General features: G+C 56.8%; 1 protein-coding gene across 3 annotated transcripts in view; it reads left to right on the top strand.

The window, feature by feature from the left end:
- Positions 1-19,976, top strand: part of fxyd5 (FXYD domain containing ion transport regulator 5) — a 74,169-nt gene that overhangs the window by 6,398 nt on the left and 47,795 nt on the right. The gene's annotated exons all lie outside the window — the stretch shown is intronic.

Here is a 19,976-nt window from a genome sequence, read left to right as displayed (position 1 = left end):
AACTGGTTTGGGATACAGAGATACGCAACTTAGCATGGTGATCCCGGTGTGGGATACGGAGAACAGGAACTGTGCATGGCGATCCCAGTGAGAATACGGAAACTGGGAAATGTGCACGGTTCTGCCTGTATGGTATACAGAGACCGGGAACTGTCCAAGGTACCCCCGGTGTGGGAAACGGAAACAGGGAACTGTGAACGGTGCTCCCGGTGTGGGATACGGAGACCGGAAAGTGAGCACGGTGCTCCCGGTGTGTGATACGGAGACTGGGAACTGTGTAAGGAGCTCCCAGTGTGGGATATGGGGACCGGGAAATGTGAACGGTGATCCCATTGTGGGATACGGAGTTTGGGAACTGTGCAGTGTACTCCCAGTTTTCCCACACCGGGGGTACCTTGGACAGTTCCCGGTCTCCGTATACCATACAGGCAGAACCGTGCACATTTCCCAGTTTCCGTATTCTCACTGGGATACGGAGAATGGTAACTATGCATGATGATCCCAGTGTTGGATATGGAGGCAGGAACTGTGCACGGTGCTCCCGGTGTGGGATATGGAGATTCAGAATCGTGCATGGTGATCCCAATGTTGGATACGGAGACCGCAAACTGTGCACGGTGCTCCCGGTGTGGGACACGGAGACTGTGAACTGTGGACGGTGATCCCGGTGTGTGATACGGAGACTGGGAACTGAGCACGGTGCTCACGGTGTGTGATACGGAGACCGGGAAGAGTGCATGGTGCTCACAGTGTGCGATATGGAGACTGAGAACCATGCAAGGTGCTCCCGCTGTGGGATACGGAGACTGGGAAATGAACACGGTGCTCACGATGTGCGATACGGAGACCGGGAAGAGTGCATGGTGCTCACAGTGTGCAATATGGAGACTGAGAACCATGCAAGGTGCTCCCGCTGTGGGATACAGAGACTGGGAAATGAGAACGGTGCTCACGGTGCGATACGGAGACCAGGAAATGAGCACGGTGCTCACGGTTTGTGATACAGAGACCGGGAACTGGGCACGGTGCTCCAGGTGTGGAAAGCAGAGACTGGGAATTGAGCACGGTGCTCACGCTGTGCGATACATAGAACGAGAACTGTGCACGGAGCTCCCAGTGTGGGATACAGAGACCGGGACCCATGCACGGTGACCCAGTGTTGGATACAGACCACAAATTGTACATGGTTCTTCTGGTGTGGGATACACAGAACAGGAACTGTGCATGTTGCTCCCAATGTGCGATACGGAGACCGGGAACTGAGTACGGTGCTCCTGGCATGGGATACGGAGACCGGGAACTGTGCATGGTTCTCCCAGTGTGGAATACGGAGACTGGGAACTGAGCATGGTGCTCACGGTGTGCGATACGGAGACCGGGAAGAGAGCACGGTACTCACAGTGTGTGATATGGAGACTGGGAACCATGCAAGGTGCTCCCGCTGCAGGATACAGAGACCGGGAAATGAGAACGGTGCTCTCGGTGTTGGATATGGAGACCGCAAACTGAACATGGTGCTCCTGGTGTGGGATACAGAGAACGGGAACAGTGCACGGTGCTCCCAATGTGCGATATGGAAAGCGGGAACTGTGCATGGTGCTCATGGTGTGCGATACGGAGACCGGAAAGAGTGCACGGTGCTTACAGTGTGCGATATGGAGACTGGGAACTGTGCACGGTGCTCCCGATGTGGGATACGGAGACTGGAAACTGTGCACGGTGCTCCTGGTGTGCGATACTGTGACCAAGAACAGTGCATGGTGCTCCCAATGTGGGATACGGAGACCAGGAACTGTGAACGGTGATCCCAGTCTGGGATACGGAGACCTGGAACTGCTCATGGTGCTCCTGGTGTTGAAATCGGAGACCGGGAACTGTGCAAGGAGCTCCAAGTAGGGAACATGGGGACTGGAAACTGTGAATGGTGATCCTGGTGTGCGATACGGAGACCGGGGATTGAACATGGTGCTCCCGGTGTGTGATATGGAAATTGGGAACTGTGCAGTGTGCTCCCAGATTTGGATATTGAGACTGGGAAAGGTGCACAGTGCTCCCGGTTTGGGATATGGAGATCCGGAACTTAGCACGGTGATCCCGGTGTGGGATATGGAGAATGGGAACTGAGCACAGTGATCCCGGTGAGGATACGGTCCAGGAACTGTACACGGTGCTATGGTGTGGAATATGGAGACCGGGAACTGAGAATGGTACTTCTGGTGTGGGATACGGATATGGGAATTGTGCACAGTTATCCCAGCATTGGATACGGAGAATGAGAACAGAGCACAGTGATCCAAATGTTGGATACGGAGACCGGGAACTGTTCACGGTGATCCCGGTGAGGATACGGTCCAGGAACTGTGCACGGTGCTATGGTGTGGAATATGGAGACCGGGAACAGAGCATGCAACTCCCAGTGTGGGAAACAGTGAACAAGAATTGTGCAAGGTGTTCCCAGTGTGGGACATGGAGAATGGGAACTGTTCACGGTGGTCCCAGTGAGGATACGGAGGCCAGTACCTGTTCACACTGGTCCCGGTGTGGGATCTGGAGAACGGGAACTGTGCACGGTGCTCCTGGTGTGGGATACAGAGACCAGGAACTGTGCACGGTGCTCCTGGTGTTGAATATGGAGACCGGGAACTGTGCAAGGATCTTCCGGTTTGGTATATGGGAACCTGGAACTTAGCACAGTGATCCTGTTGTGGGATATGGAGATCCAGAACTTAGCGTGGTGATCCCAGTGTGGGATACAGAGAATTGGAACTGTGCATGGTGATCCCAGTGAGACCTCGGAGACCGGGAAATGTGCACGGTTCTGCCAGTGTGGCATATGGAACCAGGAACTGAGCACGGTGCTCCCGGTATGGTATATGGGGACCAGGAACTGTGCACGGTGATCCCAGTGAGACCTCGGAGACCGGGAAATGTGCACGGTTCTGCCAGTGTGGCATATGGAACCAGGAACTGAGCACGGTGCTCCCGGTATGGTATATGAGGACCAGGAACTGTGCACGGTGATCCAAATGTTGGACATGAAGCCCGGGAACTGTCCACGGTGATCCCAGAGTGGGATACGGAGTCTAGGAACTGTGCACGGTGCTCCCGGTGTGGGATACGGACAACGGGAACCATGCACGGTGATTCCATTGTTGAATCTGGAGAACGAGAACTGTGCACATTTCGCCTGGAGTGGGATAGGGAGACCTGGAGCTGAGCACGATGCTCCCAGTGAGGAATATGGAGACCGGGAAGTGAGCACGGTGTTCCTGGTATGTGATAAGGAGACTGGGAACTGTGCACAGAGATCCCGTTGTAGGAATCGGAGATGGAACTGTGCCCGGAGATTCAGGAGTGGGATACGGAGTCTGGGAACTGGGCACGGAGATACCATTGTAGGATATGGAGACAGGGAACTGTGCACGGTGTTCCCAGTGTTGGATCTGGAGAACGGGAACTGTGCATGGTACCCCTGGAGTAGGATAGGGAGACCTGGAACTGTGCACGGTGCTCCCAGTGTCGAATATGGAGACTGGGAACTGTGCATGGTGTTCCCGGTGTGGGATACGGAGACCAGGTAGTGAGCACGGTGCTCCCGGTTTATGATACGGAGACCGGGAACTGTGGACAGAGATCCCGGTGTGGGATACAGAGTCTGGGAACTGTGAACAGTACTCCCGGTCTGCGATACGGAGACAGGGAAGTGTGCACGGTGCCTCCGGTGTGGAATACAGAGTCTGGGAACTGAACACGGTGCTCACAGCTTGCGATACAGAGACTGGGAACAGTGCACGGTGCTTCTAGTGTGGGATAGAGAGGCCAGGAACTGTGCACGGTGCTCCCGGTGTGGGACAGGGAGACTGCGAACTGTGCACGGTGATCCCGGTGTGTGATACGGAGACAGGTAAGTGTGCACGGTGAGCCTGGTGAGGATATGGAGGCCAGGAACTGTGCACGGTGCTCCCGGTGTGTGATACGGAGACTGGAAACTGAGCATGGTGCTCACAGTGTGTGATACAGAGACTGGGAACAGTGCACGTGGCTCCTGGTGTGGGATAGAGAGACCAGAAACTGTGCACGGTTCTCCCGGAGTGCGATAGGGAGACTCTGTATCACACACCGTCCCTTTACACAATCCTGGGGTAGACACAGAGTGAAGCTCCCTTGCACCATCCCATCTCACAGTCCCGGTGTCAGATATAGAGTGAAGCTCCCTCCACACCGTCCCATCAGACACTACTGGAGTCAGAACAAGAAGAAGCTCCCTCCACACCATCCCATCACACACTCCCGGGATCAGAACATGAGATAAGCCCACTCCACACCATCCCATCACACGCCCCTATGGTCGGAAACAGAGTAAATTTCCCTCTGCACCATCCCATCATTCACTCCTGGGATCAGACACAGAGTGATGCTCCCTCCACACTGCGCAATCACACACTCCTGTGGTCAGACCCAGAATGAACGCCCTCCACACCGTCCCATTACACATTCCCGTAATCAGGCACAGAGTGAAGCTCCCTCAACACCGTCCAATCACAAACTCCCAGGGTCAGACCCAGAGTGAAGCTCCCTTGCCCTGTCCCATCACACATTCCCGCGGTCAGGTATAGATTAAAACTCCATCCGCAACATCCCATCACCCACTACCGGAGTCAGAACCAGAGGGAAGCTCCCTCAGCACTGTACAATCACACAATCCTGGGGTAGACACAGAGTGAAGTTCCCTCCATACCATCACACACTCCCGGGGTCAGACCCAGAGGGAAGCTCCCTCCACACCGTCCCATCACACAGACTCGGAGTCAGACCGAGAATGAAGCTCCCTCCGCACCGTCCCATCACCCTCTCCTGGGGTCAGACCCAGAATGAACCCCCTCCATACCGTCCCATCACACACTCCCGGAGTCAGACCCAGAGTGAAGCTCCCTCTACACCGTCCCCTCACACACTCCCTGGATCTGTCACTGAGTAAAGCTCCCTTGCACCATCACATCTGACTCTGCCGGGGTCCGACAAAGAATGAAGCTCCCCCCGCACCGTCCCATCACACACTCTGGGGGTCAGACCCAGAGAGAAACTCCATCCGCACCGTTCCATTACACACTCCCGGGTTAGACACAGAGTGAAGCTCCCTCTGCACCGTCCCATCACACATTCCCAGGGTCAGGGATAGAATAAAGCTCCCTCCGCACCATCCCATCACCCACACTCGGGGTCAAACCCAGAGTGAAGCACCCTCCGCACCGTCCCATCACCCACTCCTGGGGTCAAACCCAAAGGGTAGGTCCCTCCGCACCATCCCATCACACACTCCCGGAGTCAGAACCAGAGGGAAGCTCCCTCCGTACTGTCCCATCACACACTCCCGGGGTTAGACACAGAGTGGGGATCCCTCCGCACGGTCCCATCACACACTCCCAGAGTCAGAACCAGAGGGAAGCTCCCTCTGCACTGTCCCATCGCATACTCCCCGGGTAAGACACAGAATGAACTCCCTCCACACCATCCCATCACACACTCCCGGAGTCAGAACATGAGATAAGCCCACTCTGCACCATCCCATCACACACCCCTATGGTCGGAAACAGAGTGAAGTTCCCTCTGCATCATCCTACCATTCACTCCTGGGATCAGACACAGAGTTATGCTCCCTCCACATTGCGCTATCACACACTCCTGTGGTCAGACCCAGAGTGAAGGTCCCATTGCACCGTCCCATTACACACTACCGTGGTCAGGCACAGAGTGAAGCTCTTTCTGCATCATCCCGTCACACCCTCCTGGTGTAGACACAGAGTGAAGCACCCCCCGCACCGTCCTGTCATACACTCCTGGGTAAGACCCAGAGTGAGGCTCCCTCCGCAACGTCCCATCACACACTCCTGGCGTCAGACAGAGAGTGAAGGTACCTCTGCACCCTCCCTTTACACACTCCCAATGTCAGACCCAGAGGGAAGCCCCCTCCACACCGTCTCATCACACACTCCCGGGGTCAGACAGAGAGTGAAGATCCCTCCGCACCGTCCCTTCACACACTCCTGGGGTAGATACGGAGTGAAGCTCCCTCCGCACCGTCCCCTCACACACCCCTATGGTCGGAAATAGAGTAAAGTTCCATCTGCAACAACCCATCATTCACTCCTGGGATCAGACACAGAGTGATGCTCCCTCCACACTGCGCAATCACACACTCCTGTGGTCAGACCCAGAATGAACTCCCTCCACACCATCCCATTACACACTCCCGTAGTCAGGCACAGGGTGAAGCACCCTCAACACCGTCCCATCACACACTCCCAAGGTCAGACCCAGACTGAAGCTCCCTTGCACCGTCCCATCACACATACCCGGGGTCAGGTACAGATTAAAGCTCCCTCCGCACCATTCCATCACCCACACTCGGGGTAAAACCTAGAGTGAAGCACCCTCCGCACCTTCCCATCACGCACTCCTGGGGTCAGACCCAGAGGGAAGCTCCCTCCGCAACGTCCCATCACACACTACCGGAGTCAGAACCAGAGAGAAGCTCCCTCCGCACTGTACAATCAAAAACTCCTGGGGTAGACACAGAATGAACTCCCTCCATACCGTCCCATCACACACTCCCGGAATCAGACCCAGAGTGAAGGTCCCATTGCACCGTCCCATTACACACTACCGTGGTCAGGCACAGAGTGAAGCTCCTTCTGCACCGTCCCTTCACACACTCCTGGGGTAGATACGGAGTGAAGCTCCCTCCGCACCGTCCCCTCACACACCCCTATGGTCGGAAATAGAGTAAAGTTCCATCTGCAACAACCCATCATTCACTCCTGGGATCAGACACAGAGTGATGCTCCCTCCACACTGCGCAATCACACACTCCTGTGGTCAGACCCAGAATGAACTCCCTCCACACCGTCCCATTACACACTCCCGTAGTCAGGCACAGAGTGAAGCTCCCTAAACACCGTCCCATCACACACTCCCAGGGTCAGACCCAGAGTGAAGCTCCCTTGCACCGTCCCATCACACATACCCGGGGTCAGGTACAGATTAAAGCTCCCTCCGCACCATCCCATCACCCACACTCGGGGTAAAACCTAGAGTGAAGCACCCTCTGCACCGTCCCATCACCCACTCCTAGGGTCAGACCCAGAGGGAAGCTCCCTCCGCATTGTCCATCACACACTACCGGGATCAGACACAGATTGAAGCTCCCTCCGCACATTCCCATCACACACTCCTGGAGTCAAAACCAGAAAGAAGCTCCCTCCGCACTGTCCCACCACACACCCCCGGGATCAGACACAGAGTGAAGCTCCCTTGCACCTTCTCATCTCAAAGTCCCGGTGTCAGATATAGAGTGAGGCTCCCTCCGCACCGTCCCTTCATACACTCCTGGGGTAGACACAGAGTGAAGCTCCCTCCGCACTGTCCCGTCATACACTCCTAGGGTAAGACCCAGAATGAGGCTCCCTCCTCCACGTCCCATCACACACACCTGGGGTCAGACCCAGAGGGAAGCTCCCTCCACACTGTCCCATCACAAACACCCGGAGTCAGACTGAGAATGAAGCTTCCTCCGCACCGTCCCATCACCCACTCATGGAGTCAGACCCAGAATGAACTCCCTCCATACCGTCCCATCACACACTCCCGGAGTCAGACCCCGAGTGAAGCTCCCACCACACCGTCCCCTCACACTCCCTGGATCAGTCACAGAGTAAAGCTCCCTTGCACCATCCCATCTCACACTCCCGGGGTCCGACACAGAATGAAGCTACCCCTGCACCGTCCCATCACCCACTCCTGGGGTCAGACCCAGAATGAACTCCCTCCACACCGTCCCATTACACACTCCCGTAGTCAGGCACAGAGTGAAGCTCCCTTGCACTGTCCCAACTCACACTCCCGGGGTCAGACACAGAGTGAAGCCCCCTCAACACCGTCCCATCACACACTCCCAGGGTCAGACCCAGAGTGAAGCTCCCTCGCACTGTCCCATCACACACTCCCGGGGTCAGACCCAGAGAGAAGCTCCATCCTCACTGTTCCATTACATACTCCCGGGTTAGACTCAGAGTGAAGCTCCTCTGCACCGTCCCATCACACATTTCCGGTGTCAGGTATAGAATAAAGCTCTCTCCGCACCATCCCATCACCCACACTCGGGGTCAAACCCAGAGTGAAGCACCCTCCGCACCGTCCCATCACTCACTCCTGGGGTCAAACCCAGAGGGTAGTTCCCTCTGCACCATCCCATCACACACTCCCGGAGTCAGAACCAGAGGGAAGATCCCTCCGCACTGTCCCATCACACACTCCTGGGGTCAGACACAGAGTGGGGATCCCTCCACACCGTCCCATCACACACTCCCGGAGTCAGAACCAGAGGGAAGCTCCCTCTCCACTGTCCCATCGCATACACCCCGGGTCAGACACAGAATGAAGCTACCTCCACACCATCCCATCACACACTCCCGGAGTCAGAACATGAGATAAGCCCACTCGGCACCATCCCATCGCACTCCCCTATGGTCGGAAAGAAAGTGAACTTCCCTCTGCACCATCCCATCATTCACTCCTGGGATCAGACACAGAGTGATGCTCCCTCCACACTGCGCAATCACACACTCCTGTGGTCAGACCCAGAATGTACTCCCTCCACACCGTCCCATTACACATTCCCGTAGTCAGGCACAGAATGAAGCTCCCTCAACACCGTCCCATCACACACTCCCAGGGTCAGACCCAGAGTGAAGCTCCCTTGCACTGACCCATCACACATTCCCGGGGTCAGGTATAGATTAAAGCTCCCTCCGCACCATCCCATCACCCACTACTGGAGTCAGAACCAGAGGGAAGCTCCCTCTGCACTGTACAATCACACACTCCTGGGGTATACACAGAGTGAAGCTCCCTCCATACCATCACTCACTCCCGGGGTCAGAAACAGAGTGAGGCTCCCTCTGCACCGTCCCACCACATACTCACTGGGACAGACACAGAGTGAAGCTCCCCCCACATCGTCCCATCACACACTCCCAGGATCAGACACAGAGTGAAGTTCCCTCTGCATCAAGGGTTCACCCAAAGAGTAGGCTCCCTCCACACCGTCCCATCACACACACTCGGAGTCAGATCCAGAATGAAGCTCCCTCCACACTGTCACATCACACACTCCCGGGGTCAGACACGGAGTGAAGATCCCTCCGCACAGTTCCTTCACACACTCCTGGGGTAGACACAAAGTGAAGCTCCCTCCGCATCGTCCCATCACACACTCCCGGAGTCAGAACCAGAGGGAAACTCCCTCCGCACTGTCCCATCACACACTCCCGGGATCAGACACAGAGTGAAGCTCCCTTGCACCATCTCATCTCAAAGTCCCGGTGTCAGATATAGAGTGAGGCTCCCTCCGCACCGTCCCTTCATATACTCCTGGGGCAGACACAGAGTGAAGCTCCCTCCGCACTGTCCCGTCATACACTCCTAGGGTAAGACCCAGAATGAGGCTCTCTCTTCCACGTCCCATCACACACTCCCGGGGTCAGACCCAGAGGGAAGCTCCCTCCACACTGTCCCATCACACACACCCGGAGTCAGACCGAGAATGAAGCTCCCTCCGCACCGTCCCATCACCCACTCATGGAGTCAGACCCAGAATGAACTCCCTCCATACTGTCCCATCACACACTCCCGGAGTCAGACCCAGAGTGAAGCTCCCTCCACACCGTCCCCTCACACTCCCTGGATCAGTCACAGAGTAAAGCTCCCTTGCACCACCCCATCTCACTCTCCCGGGGTCCGACACAGAATGAAGCTACCCCTGCACCGTCCCATCACCCACTCCTGGGGTCAGACCCAGAATGAACTCCCTCCACACCGTCCCATTACACACTCCCGTAGTCAGGCACAGAGTGAAGCTCCCTTGCACCGTCCCAACTCACACTCCCGGGGTCAGACACAGAGTGAAGCCCCTTCAACACCGTCCCATCACACACTCCCGGGGTCAGACCCAGAGAGAAGCTCCATCTTCACCGTTCCATTACACACTCCCGGGTTAGACACAGAGTGAAGCTCCCTCTGCACCGTCCCATCACACATTCCCGGGGTCAGGTATAGAATAAAGCTCCCTCCGCACCATCCCATCACCCACACTCGGGGTCAAACCCAGAGTGAAGCACCCTCCGCACCGTCCCATCACCCACTCCTGGGGTCATACCCAGAGGGTAGCTCCCTCCGCACCATCCCATCACACACTCCCGGAGTCAGAACCAGAGGGAAGCTCCCTCCGCACTGTCCCATCACACACTCCTGGGGTCAGACACCGAGTGGGGATCCCTCCGCACCGTCCCATCACACACTCCCGGAGTCAGAACCAGAGGGAATCTCCCTCTCCACTGTCCCATCGCATACACCCCGGGTCAGACACAGAATGAAGCTACCTCCACACCATCCCATCACACACTCCCGGAGTCAGAACATGAGATAAGCCCACTCGGCACCATCCCATCGCACACCCCTATGGTCGGAAACAGAGTGAACTTCCCTCTGCACTATCCCTTCATTCACTCCTGGGATCAGACACAGAGTGATGCTCCCTCCACACTGCGCAATCACACACTCCTGTGGTCAGACCCAGAGTGAAGGTCCCTTTGCACCGTCCCATTACACACTACCGTGGTCAAGCACAGAGTGAAGCTCCCTCTGCACCGTCCCGTAACACACTCCCGGGTTCAGATACAGTGTGAAGATCCCTCCGCACCGAACCTTCACACACTCCTGGGGTAGACACAGAGGGAAGCTCCCTCTGCATCGTCCCATCACACAGTCCCGGAGTCAGAACCTGAGGGAAGCTCCCTCCGCATTGTCCTATCACACACTCCTGGGATCAGACACAGAGTGAAGCTCCCTCCACACCGTCCCATCACACACTACTGGGGTAGACACAGAGTGAAACTCCCTCCACACCATCCCATCACACACTCCCGGGATCAGAACATGTGATAAGCCCACTCCACACCATCCCAACACACACACAGAGTAAGATCGAGAATGAAGCTCCCTCCACACCGTCCCATCACCCACTCCTGGGGTCAGACCCAGAATGAACTCCCTCCACACCGTGCCATCACACACTCCCTGGATCAGTCACAGAGTAAAGCTCCCTTGCACCATCCCATCTCACTCTCCCGGGATCCAACACAGAATGATGCTCCCCCCGCACCATCCCATCACCCACTCCTGGGGTCAGACCCAGAATGAACTCCCTCCACACTGTCCCATTACACACTCCCGTAGTCAGGCACAGAGTGAAGCTCCCTTGCACCCTCCCATCTCACACTCCCGGGGTCAGACACACAGTGAAGCTCCCTTGCACTGTCCTATCACACACTCCCAGGGTCAGACCCAGAGAGAAGCTCCATCCTCACCGTTCAATTACACATTCCCGGGTTAGACACAGAGTGAAGCACCCTCTGCACCGTCCCATCACCCACTCCTGGGGTTAGACACAGAGGGAAGCTCCCTCCGCACTGTACAATCACACACTCCTGGCGTAGACACAGAGTGAAGCTCCCTCCGCACCATCACTCACTCCCGGGGTCAGAAACAGAGTGAGGCTCCCTCTGCACCGTCCCACCACATACTCAATGGGACAGGCACAGAGTGAAGACCACCGCACATCGTCCCATCACACCCTCCCATATCAGACACAGAGTGAAGTTCCCTCTGCATCAAGGGTTCAGCCAAAGAGTGAGGCTCACTCCACACCGTCCCATCACACACACTCGGAGTCAGATCCAGAAAGAAGCTCCCTCCGCACTGTCCCATCACACACTCCCAGGATCAGAACATGAGATAAGAAAACTCCGCACCATCCCATCACACACCATTATGGTCGGAAATGGAGTGAAGTTCCCTCTGCCCCATCCCATCATTCACTCCTGGGATCAGACACAGAGTGATTCTCCCTTCACACTGCGCTATAACACACACCTGTGGTCAGACCCAGAGTGAAGGTCCATACTCACCGTCCCATCACACACTCCCGGGATCAGACACAGGGTGAAGCTCCCTTGCACCATCCCATCTCACAGTTCCGGGGTCAGATATAGAGTGAGGCTCCCTCTGCCTCGACCCATCACACACTCCCGGGGTCAGACCCAGAGGGAAGCTCCCTCCACACCGTCCCATCAAACACACTCAGAGTCAGACCGAGAATGAAGCTCCCTCCACACCGTCCCATCACGCACTCCTGGGGTCAGACCCAGAATGAAGTCCCTCCACACCGTCCCATCACACACTCCTGGAATCAGACACAGAGTGAAGCTCCCTCCGCACCGTCCCCTCACACACTCCGTGGATCAGTCACAGAGTAAAGCTCCCTTGCACCATCCCATCTCACTCTCCCGGGGTCCGACACAGAATGAAGCTCCCCCCGCACCATCCCATCAACCACTCTTGGGGTCAGTCCCAGAATGAACTCCCTCCACACCATCCCATTACACACTCCCGTAGTCAGGCCAGAGTGAAGCTCCCTTGCACCCTCCCATCTCACACTCCCGTGGTCAGACACAGAGTGAAGCCCGCTCAACACCGTCCCGTCACACACTCCCAGGGTCAGACCAGAGTGAAGCTCCCTTGCACTGTCCCATCACACACTCCCGGGGTCAGACCCAGAGAGAAGCTCCATCCTCACCGTTCCATTACACACACCCGGGTTAGACACAGAGTGAAGCTCCCTCTGCACCGTCCCATCACCCACTCCTGGGGTCAGACCCAGAGGGAAGCTCCCTCCGCCCAGTCCCATCACACACTCCCGGAGTCAGAACCAGAGGGAAGATCCGTCCGCACTGTACAATCACACACTCCTGGGTTAGTTACAGAGTGAAGCTCCCTCCGCACCATCACTCACTCCCGGGGTCAGAAGCAGAGTGGGGCTTGCTCTGCACCGTTCCACCACATACTTACTGGGACAGACACAGAGTGAAGCTCCCCGCACATCATCCCATCACACACTCCCAGGATCAGACACAGAGTGAAGTTCCCTCTGCATCAAGGGTTCAGCCAAAGAGTGAGGCTCTGTCCACACCATCCCATCACACACACTCGGAGTCAGATCCAGAATAAAGCTCCCTCCACACTGTCACAACACACACTCCCGGGATCAGACACAGATTGAAGCTCCCTCTGCACCGTCCCTTCACACACTCCTGGGGTAGAAGCAGAGTGAAGCTCCCTTGCACCATCCCATCTCACAGTCCCGGTGTCAGATATAGAGTGAGGCTCCCTCCGCACTGGTCCGTCATACACTCCTGGGGTAAGACCCAGAGTGAGGCTCCCTCCACCATGTCCCATCACACACTCCCGGGGTCAGAACCAGAGGGAAGCTCCCTCCACACAGTCCCATCACCCTCTCCTGGGGTCAGACCCAGAATGAACTCCCTCCATACCGTCCCATCACACACTCCCGGAGTCAGACCCAGAGTGAAGCTCCCTCTACACCGTCCCCTCACACACTCCCTGGATCAGTCACTGAGTAAAGCTTCCTTGCACCATCCCATCACACACTCCCGGGGTCAGACCCAGAGAGAAACTCCATCCTCACCGTTCCATTACACACTCCCGGGTTAGACACAGAGTGAAGCTCCCTCTGCACCGTCCCATCACACATTCCCGGGGTCAGGTATAGTATAAAGCTCCCTCCGCACCATCCCATCACCCACACTCGGGGTAAAACCCAGAGTGAAGCACCCTCCGCACTGTCCCATCACCCACTCCTGGGGTCAAACCCAGAGGGTAGCTCCCTCCGCACCATCCCATCACACACTTCCGGAGTCAGAACCAGAGGGAATCTCCCTCCGCACTGTCCCATCACACACTCCCGGAGTCAGACACAGAGTGAAGCTCCCTCTGCACCGTCCCATCACCCACTCCTGGGGTCAGACCCAGAGGGAAGCTCCCTCCGCCCAGCCCCATCACACACTACCGGAGTTAGAACCAGAGGGAAGATCCGTCCGCACTGTACAATCACACACTCCTGGGGTAGACACAGAGTGAAGCTCGCTCCGCACCATCACTCACTCCTGGGGTCAGACCCAGAGGGAAGCTCCCTCTGCCCAGTCCCATCACACACTACCGGAGTCAGAACCAGAGGGAAGATCCGTCCGCACTGTACAATCACACACTCCTGGGGTAGACACAGAGGGAAGCTCCCTCCACACCGTCCCATCACCCTCTCCTGGGGTCAGACCCAGAATGAATTCCCTCCATACCGTCCCATCACACACTCCCAGAGTCAGACCCAGAGTGAAGCTCCCTCTACACCGTCCCCTCACACACTCCCTGGATCAGTCACTGAGTAAAGCTCCCTTGCACCATCCCATCTCACTCTCCCGGGGTCCGACACAGAATGAAGCTCCCCCCGCACCGTCACATCACCCACTTCCGGGGTCAGACCCAGAGAGAAACTCCATCCACACCGACCCATTACACACTCCCGGGTTAGACACAGAGTGAAGCTCCATCTGCACCGTCCCATCACACATTCCCGGGGTCAGGTATAGTATAAAGCTCCCTCCGCACCGTCCCATCACCCACTCCTGGGTTCAAACCCAGAGGGTAGCTCCCTCTGCACCATCCCATCACACACTCTCGGAGTCAGAACCAGAGGGAAGCTCCCTCCGCGCTGTCCCATCACACACTCCCGGGGTCAGACACAGAGTTGGGATCCCTCCGCACCATCCCATCACACACTCCCGGAGTCAGAACCACAGGGAAGCTCCCTCTGCACTGTCCCATCGCATACTCCCGGGGTCAGAACCACAGGGAAGCTCCCTCTGCACTGTCCCATCGCATACTCCCGGGGTCAGACACAGAATGAAGCTCCCTCCACACCATCCCATCACACACTCCTGGAGTCAGAACATGAGATAAGCCCACTCTGCACCATCCCATCACACACCCCTATGGTCGGAACAGAGTGAAGTTCGCTCTGCACCATCCTATCATTCACTCCTGGGATCAGACACAGAGTGATGCTCCCTCCCTACTGCACTATCACACACTCCTGTGGTCAGACCCAGAGTGAAGGTCCCTTTGCACCGTCCCATTACACACTACCGTGGTCAGGCACAGAGTGAAGCTCCCTCTGCACCGTCCCGTCACTCACTCCCGGGATCAGACACAGAGTTAAGATCCCTCCGCACCATCCCTTCACACACTCCTGTGGTAGACACAGAGTGAAGCTCCCTCTGCATCGTCCCATCACAAACTCCCAGAGTCAGAACCAGAGTGAAGCTCCCTCTGCATCGTCCCATCACAAACTCCCGGAGTCAGAACCTGAGGGAAGCTCCCTGCGCATTGTCCCATCACACACTCCCGGGATCAGACACAGAGTGTAGCTCCCTCCGCACCGTCACTTCACACACTCCCGGTATCAGACACAGGGTGAAGCTCCATCCACCATCCCATCTCACAGTCCCGGGGTCAGATATAGAGTGAGGCTCCCTCCGCCACGTCCCATCACCCACTCCTGGGGTCAGACCCAGAATGTACTCCCTCCACACCATCCCATCACACACTCCCGGAGTCAGACCCAGAGTGAAGATCCCTCCGCATCGTCCCCTCACACACTCCCTGGATCAGTCACAGAGTAAAGCTCCCTTGCACCATCCCATCTCACTCTCCCGGGGTCCAACACAGAATGAAACTCCCCCCGCACCGTCCCATCACCCACTCTTGGGGTCAGACCCAGAATGAACTCCCTCCACACCGTCCCATTACACACTCCCGTAGTCAGGCACAGAGTGAAGCCCCCTCAACACCGTCCCGTCACACACTCCCAGGATCAGACCAGAGTGAAGCTCCATTGCACTGTCCCATCACACACTCCTGGGGTCAGACCCAGAGGGAAGCTCCCTCCGCCCAGTCCCATCACACACTACCAGAGTCAGAACCAGAGGGAAGCTCCCTCCGCATTCTCACATCACACACTCCCGGGATCAGACACAGAGTGAAGCTCCCTCCGCACCATCACATCACACACTCCTGGGGTAGACACAGAGTGAAGCTCCCTCCACACCGTCCCATCACACACTCCTGGAGTCAGAACCAGAAGGAAGCTCCCTCCGCATTGTCCCATCACACACTCCCGGGGTCAGACACAGAGTGAAGCTCCCTCTACACCATCCCACCACACACTCCCGGGATCAGAACATGAGATAAGCCCACTCCGCACCATCCCATCACACACCCCTATGGTCGGAAACAGAGTAAAGTTCCCTCTGCACCATCCCATCATTCACTCCTGGGAACCGACACAGAGTGAAGCTCACTTGCACCATCCCATCTCACAGTCCCGGGGTCAGATTTTGAGTGAGGCTTTCTCCGCCACGTCCAATCACCCACTCCTGGGGTCAGACCCAGAATGAACTCCCTCCTCACCGTCCCATCACACACTCCCGGAGTCAGACCCAGAGTGAAACTCCCTCCGCACCGTCCCCTCACACACTCCCTGGATCAGTCACAGAGTAAAGCACCCTTGCACCATCCCATCTCACTCTCCCAGGGTCCAACACAGAATGAAGCTCCCCCCGCACTGTCCCATCACCCACTCTTGAGGTCAGACCCAGAATGAACTCCCTCCACACCGTCCCATTACACACTCCCGTAGTCAGGCACAGAGTGAAGCTCCCTTGCACCCTCCCATCTCACACTCCCGGTGTCAGACACAGAGTGAAGCCCCCTCAACACCGTCCCGTCACACACTCCCAGGATCAGACCAGAGTGAAGCTCCCTTGCACTATCCCATCACACACTCCCGGGGTCAGACCCAGAGGGAAGCTCCCTCCGCCCAGTCCCATCACACACTACCGGAGTCAGAACCAGAGGGAAGCTCCCTCCGCCCAGTCCCATCACACACTACCGGAGTCAGAACCAGAGGGAAGCTCCCCGCACATCGTCCCATCACACACTCCCAGGATCAGACACAGAGTGAAGTTCCCTCTGCATCAAGGGTTCAGCCAAAGAGTGAGGCTCCCTCCACACCGTCCCATCACACACACTCGGAGTCAGATCCAGAATGAAGCTCCCTCCACACTGTCACATCACACACTCCCAGGGTCAGACACAGAGTGAAGATCCCTCCGCACAGTTCCTTCACACACTCCTGGGGTAGACACAAAGTGAAGCTCCCTCCGCATCGTCCCATTACACACTCCCGGAGTCAGACCCAGAGTGAAGCTCCCTCCACACCGTCCCCTCACACTCCCTGGATCAGTCACAGAGTAAAGCTCCCTTGCACCACCCCATCTCACTCTCCCGGGGTCCGACACAGAATGAAGCTACCCCTGCACCGTCCCATCACCCACTCCTGGGGTCAGACCCAGAATGAACTCCCTCCACACCGTCCCATTACACACTCCCGTAGTCAGGCACAGAGTGAAGCTCCCTTGCACCGTCCCAACTCACACTCCCGGGGTCAGACACAGAGTGAAGCCCCTTCAACACCGTCCCATCACACACTCCCGGGGTCAGACCCAGAGAGAAGCTCCATCTTCACCGTTCCATTACACACTCCCGGGTTAGACACAGAGTGAAGCTCCCTCTGCACCGTCCCATCACACATTCCCGGGGTCAGGTATAGAATAAAGCTCCCTCCGCACCATCCCATCACCCACACTCGGGGTCAAACCCAGAGTGAAGCACCCTCCGCACCGTCCCATCACCCACTCCTGGGGTCATACCCAGAGGGTAGCTCCCTCCGCACCATCCCATCACACACTCCCGGAGTCAGAACCAGAGGGAAGCTCCCTCCGCACTGTCCCATCACACACTCCTGGGGTCAGACACCGAGTGGGGATCCCTCCGCACCGTCCCATCACACACTCCCGGAGTCAGAACCAGAGGGAATCTCCCTCTCCACTGTCCCATCGCATACACCCCGGGTCAGACACAGAATGAAGCTACCTCCACACCATCCCATCACACACTCCCGGAGTCAGAACATGAGATAAGCCCACTCGGCACCATCCCATCGCACACCCCTATGGTCGGAAACAGAGTGAACTTCCCTCTGCACTATCCCTTCATTCACTCCTGGGATCAGACACAGAGTGATGCTCCCTCCACACTGCGCAATCACACACTCCTGTGGTCAGACCCAGAGTGAAGGTCCCTTTGCACCGTCCCATTACACACTACCGTGGTCAAGCACAGAGTGAAGCTCCCTCTGCACCGTCCCGTAACACACTCCCGGGTTCAGATACAGTGTGAAGATCCCTCCGCACCGAACCTTCACACACTCCTGGGGTAGACACAGAGGGAAGCTCCCTCTGCATCGTCCCATCACACAGTCCCGGAGTCAGAACCTGAGGGAAGCTCCCTCCGCATTGTCCTATCACACACTCCTGGGATCAGACACAGAGTGAAGCTCCCTCCACACCGTCCCATCACACACTACTGGGGTAGACACAGAGTGAAACTCCCTCCACACCATCCCATCACACACTCCCGGGATCAGAACATGTGATAAGCCCACTCCACACCATCCCAACACACACACAGAGTAAGATCGAGAATGAAGCTCCCTCCACACCGTCCCATCACCCACTCCTGGGGTCAGACCCAGAATGAACTCCCTCCACACCGTGCCATCACACACTCCCTGGATCAGTCACAGAGTAAAGCTCCCTTGCACCATCCCATCTCACTCTCCCGGGATCCAACACAGAATGATGCTCCCCCCGCACCATCCCATCACCCACTCCTGGGGTCAGACCCAGAATGAACTCCCTCCACACTGTCCCATTACACACTCCCGTAGTCAGGCACAGAGTGAAGCTCCCTTGCACCCTCCCATCTCACACTCCCGGGGTCAGACACACAGTGAAGCTCCCTTGCACTGTCCTATCACACACTCCCAGGGTCAGACCCAGAGAGAAGCTCCATCCTCACCGTTCAATTACACATTCCCGGGTTAGACACAGAGTGAAGCACCCTCTGCACCGTCCCATCACCCACTCCTGGGGTTAGACACAGAGGGAAGCTCCCTCCGCACTGTACAATCACACACTCCTGGCGTAGACACAGAGTGAAGCTCCCTCCGCACCATCACTCACTCCCGGGGTCAGAAACAGAGTGAGGCTCCCTCTGCACCGTCCCACCACATACTCAATGGGACAGGCACAGAGTGAAGACCACCGCACATCGTCCCATCACACCCTCCCATATCAGACACAGAGTGAAGTTCCCTCTGCATCAAGGGTTCAGCCAAAGAGTGAGGCTCACTCCACACCGTCCCATCACACACACTCGGAGTCAGATCCAGAAAGAAGCTCCCTCCGCACTGTCCCATCACACACTCCCAGGATCAGAACATGAGATAAGAAAACTCCGCACCATCCCATCACACACCATTATGGTCGGAAATGGAGTGAAGTTCCCTCTGCCCCATCCCATCATTCACTCCTGGGATCAGACACAGAGTGATTCTCCCTTCACACTGCGCTATAACACACACCTGTGGTCAGACCCAGAGTGAAGGTCCATACTCACCGTCCCATCACACACTCCCGGGATCAGACACAGGGTGAAGCTTCCTTGCACCATCCCATCTCACAGTTCCGGGGTCAGATATAGAGTGAGGCTCCCTCTGCCTCGACCCATCACACACTCCCGGGGTCAGACCCAGAGGGAAGCTCCCTCCACACCGTCCCATCAAACACACTCAGAGTCAGACCGAGAATGAAGCTCCCTCCACACCGTCCCATCACGCACTCCTGGGGTCAGACCCAGAATGAAGTCCCTCCACACCGTCCCATCACACACTCCTGGAATCAGACACAGAGTGAAGCTCCCTCCGCACCGTCCCCTCATACACTCCGTGGATCAGTCACAGAGTAAAGCTCCCTTGCACCATCCCATCTCACTCTCCCGGGGTCCGACACAGAATGAAGCTCCCCCCGCACCATCCCATCAACCAC

The sequence above is a fragment of the Narcine bancroftii genome, chromosome 5 (genome assembly GCF_036971445.1).
Source record: "Narcine bancroftii isolate sNarBan1 chromosome 5, sNarBan1.hap1, whole genome shotgun sequence".
NCBI lineage: Eukaryota > Metazoa > Chordata > Chondrichthyes > Torpediniformes > Narcinidae > Narcine > Narcine bancroftii.
This window is presented reverse-complemented; position numbering and strand designations above follow the sequence as displayed.